The sequence below is a fragment of the Oculina patagonica genome, chromosome 1 (genome assembly GCF_052425735.1).
Source record: "Oculina patagonica isolate OP01 chromosome 1, crgOcupat, whole genome shotgun sequence".
In the NCBI taxonomy this organism is placed as follows: Eukaryota; Metazoa; Cnidaria; class Anthozoa; order Scleractinia; family Oculinidae; genus Oculina; species Oculina patagonica.
This window is the reverse complement of record NC_135758.1, coordinates 34,273,132-34,277,510: the sequence shown is the minus strand read 5'-3', so window position 1 is coordinate 34,277,510 and position 4,379 is coordinate 34,273,132. Positions and strand designations below refer to the sequence as shown.

Sequence of the window (4,379 nt, the reverse complement as noted above, 5' to 3'; positions counted from 1 at the left end):
TTATTTCGATGAGGTATTTCAAGAGAAAGCTGGCAGAGCACCTGCTAAAGCGGCCTTCACACGTCAAACTAAAGTTGGCAAACTCGTGTTGGCAAACTCAAGTTGGTGTGTGTGAACGACACAACAACAGTTGGCAAACAAGTTGGCAAACTGTTGGTGAGAATAGAGACAGGTTCTGTTTTGTCGCCAGCAGTTGGCCAACTTGTTTGCCGCTGCTGCGTCGTTCACACACACCAACTCGAGTTTGCCAAGGCCGCTTTATAGGGACCTAACTGAAAGATACCGCCTTAGATATAAACGCAATAAAGTAACTTCAATACAGTGACAGATAACCTATCAATACTAGTCTAGAACTGCAATGGGAAGAAGCCGGTTAATAGAATACAACGCTTTTACTCACTTGAAACTGACTTTTGTCAAGAAAACTCAATTTATTGTTTAAATTGAAATCCTTCGTCAATCTCCTTGCCAAAATACTTATTCCAAAAACATGAACTATTCAGATTGGTAGCAACTCAATTAGTGGATTTTAATGAATGTGAAATTTCTGCAGCCATTACCAAGTGTATTGTAACCACTTTTATACTTATCTATTCACCTACATGTGTGAGAAAATACTCTGACATTCCTTTTTGTATTCATGGACTGAAATTAGGCTTAACATCATGCTGAGAAAAAAATTAAAATTTATCATTTCATAATTTCTTTTCGCTGCGTAATCAATTCCACTAAAACGAGTCAGGATAAGTATTGACGAAAGCATATGATCTCAGTATCGTTAGTTCTATCGTTAATTAAACTGCCTTTAGTCATTGCGTGTAACCGTTTTTCTTTAGTCAAATTTCGACACATCGTCGCTATCAAGATTGAGAATAGAAATAATTATGAAATCGAAACTGAAGGCTAGAAGAAACGTTAATCAAATTATTAAATGTCTTTTTTTCTTATAAGGGAAACGTTTTATCCACTAAAGGATGTTATCAGTGCAAACTAGAAAAGCCTTTTAAACTCAGTTGAATAGCCTTGTAGTGCACAAGTTTTATTCTGCCGTGAGTGAAAGTTGTCGTTAGAGTAAGTGGCCCCATGCTAGTTGTGTCAATTATGCAAATTGGACTCAAACTGTAACAGGCAAGATAGAAACTGAAATTATTAACCACAAGCATTATTATTTTATTGATGCAAATCATAGGCGGCAAAGCAGGGTTGGGGGGGGAGCAGGGGGGCTGTAGCTCCCCCCCCCAAAAAAAAAAACTTTGGTGCCAAAAAATATCGCCAGTGCAGCGTAAATTGGTTTGTCATGATATTCCGTTTCGTGAGTGAGTTCAAACATCTTCGAAACTTCCTTGAAAGTCTTCGGAAAACTTCTTTTATCTTCTGAAAAGTTCGTATGGCCTTCGAACAACAATCGGAGAATCTTCAGAAATTTTCAGTAAAAAAATAAAAAGTTGCTCCAAATATGAAAACCTGCCGTGTATTTCTGGGAAAGTCTTAGCCGCCCCCCACGTTCCAAAACGCTCCGCCGCCTCTGCAGATTTAGAGATAAAATTAACAATAAATTTGCGAATTATTAGGGTAACATAGCGAAAATGCTGGGGTGTTGTTCCATTTATGTCACGAAATAACTGTAATCTTATGCGTGCACTTGTGCATCAGTCAAGCTATTTCCAAATTGTTTGATTCAATTTTACAAATGAATTTCTACGTTGAAGCGATTTCTTTTGTGTATGTGAGGAGAGAAGAATTTCGATTGAAATCTCAGGCAAGGACTTGAATGGGCAAATTGTTACGTGGCGATGGCAAAGCTTAAAAATAGTAAATATTAGGTTTAAATAAAATTATTGAACAATTTTACACCCTACTAGAAACCAAATTTGCCACAAGTTGTTTCTACGTTTACGGGCTAAAAACGAAAATAGTGAAAAAAGTTATGCTTTTACATTGTTATTCGGCGAGCTTTTTAAATATTAATGACTTAACGTTTGCCGTTACATGTATAATTAAAAAAGGTCTTGTTTATCATAATAATAAATTATATAGACGCCGTTTTCAATTCAGTAAACACAGGTTATATATTAGTTTGACTTTCAAATAAATACCACCCCCAATTCGGTCAATTCACATGTAAATACAAATTTGACAGGTAACACGTCCAGTAGAAATAATTTACTTTTATTTTATTAACTTATAGCAACAGTTACGCAAATAATTTTACTCATGTCCGTCCCTTTATACCATTCAAAATTAAAAAATAAACGTTGTCAGTTAGTGGGTGGGATTCTGTCACTAGGTATTTATTTAATACTCTAATGATAGCAGTGAGGAAACGCGACCCTCGATTTAGAAATTAAAAAAAGGTTTATGGTTTCTGACTTATTTGCAAAAAGCCATTTCTGAAAAGAATTCCCTGCTGCAGTTCAAGTTTTGCAAACTGATTTTTTTCCCAAGGAATTTAGAAGAAACATAAGTTTCAAGCAACCTAGAACTCGTCAATTAGGAGTTTGCCCATAAAATTAATTTGTGTCCTTATATTACTATTGTTAGTTATTCTCGCCTCAAATAAATTATTGTCATTTGTCGAGTTCTCCTCTGCAGAATCGATGTTAACCGGGATTCTAGCTAATGACTGTGATTCTTATCATTTCATGAATAGAATAGTTCAACAATTGACAGCAGCGTTCTTAAAAGATATATCACTCAATGTTAGATTTAACGCCTTGATAAAAATTATCATGCATGAAAACAAAATTGCCACATCATGGGGAAAACGTCGGATCTTATCCAATCAACAATTCAAACCTCACACAAGGAAAGATATGTTTTGCTTTGCTCACAACAATTTTATATACTTCTGTACAGAAATGGTAGAAAAACGCTGACATGAAATGTAAGGGAAAATATTGTGTATGCCAAATTATATTATATCCTTGCTCGGGTTGTTCTCTTGGTTGACACTCTTTTATGTTTTGCTTCTTTAGATTCCTGACATATTGTCATTTTCACTTATTCTATTTTTGCATTTCAACGAATCGTTTTTTTCGGACCGCCGTACAGGCAAAGGAAAGTTGTGATAATATAATGGCATTTGAAATTCTAAGTAAGCAAAACGGCATAGTGCACATAGAACTTTCAATACTTTCCAGTATAGAGGTCGTTAAGAATATAAATTAAATAATCTGGCAGACTTAGTACTAAAGCTCTTACCTTTTGAAACGTCGCCTTCAAATTTCAAGTTTTGTCTTGTTGGTCAAGCTACCTTCTAGATATACCTCGAAGTGAGAAAAACCAACTTTTAACTTTCTTGAAGAGAGATGTTGAAACGTGCTTATTTGTAGGCCGGTCGAGGTACAGTAAACAAAAATTAAAAATGTTTCACAAGTTAAATTTGAAATGATACTTCCTTCGGTGTTAATGTTTCTATCGATCTTAAGTTCATTTGCAGCTGAATAAGTTATGATTATGCCGTCAGCCGATTGGCTGCTAAACTATTCATTTACTTGTTTTATTTGCTAAAAGTAAGTAAATATTCATTATGCATATAGCCAACGGCTTTAGGAGGGCTTTTAACGCCTCAAATTGTCAAAAAGAGCTCTTTTTACATAAAAATATTTATTTAAGTTTGCACTGTGCTTTCTATTTCTGCCAGGAATCAGTAAAAAAAGTTCTTTTTTTAATAATCTGAGTGTAGTTACAATATGAACTAACCAAGACCAACCTAAAGTATAAAAAAATTCATTTATATTCTGATCGGTATCTGTTTAATGCACCTAACACCTAACATATGCTCTCAAGCTTTGTTGCAATAGTCTAAGTGGCGTTCAGGCTCCTACTACAGCCCAGTTTATTGGGTCAGGTTAGTAGCTTGAATATCTACACAACAGGTATATAGTAATACTACGAAATGCTATGCAGTCATGTAATGCCACAACCTTCTTTCAATAATCATGAATAATAAAAAAAACCCACTCATACAAAAATCGTTGGTCAGCTTCCTGTCCCCCAATGGGATATTTTTAATTTTCTTAGTTGAAGTTCACTTTCAAGAGGAATCGGAAACCTGTTAATTAAAAATTTTACAATTCAAGAAAAAGTCTAAACGTGCATAAACATTTGCGTTAAAATTAAATAGGACTCTCCGCTAGAGGGATCGTCTTCCAGCCTGAGTTTGGTCTTTGATCTTTTTCCAAAAAGGGTGATTTCTGGGAAGTTCAAATCGAGAGCGCAAGGCCATTTCTCCCGGCTGATAACATACCCTTACTTTAAGCCCAAGATGCACCGTCATTCAATATGTGTTAATAAACCGTCGTAAAACGTTGATAAACACTGAAATTTTGCGACTGTCGAATAGAAAACACTGAACCATGAGTATCATTTGAGAACCA

At 35.1% G+C, this 4,379-nt stretch overlaps 1 protein-coding gene across 1 annotated transcript in view; it reads right to left on the bottom strand.

The window, feature by feature from the left end:
- Positions 1 to 3,311, bottom strand: part of LOC144665574 (lutropin-choriogonadotropic hormone receptor-like) — a 13,873-nt gene extending 10,562 nt beyond the window's left edge. The window contains exon 1 of the mRNA XM_078526839.1: positions 3,202 to 3,311. The gene's annotated coding sequence lies outside the window, so the exon portion shown is untranslated. The remainder of the gene's footprint in view (positions 1 to 3,201) is intronic.
- Positions 3,312 to 4,379: the final 1,068 nt, after the last annotated feature.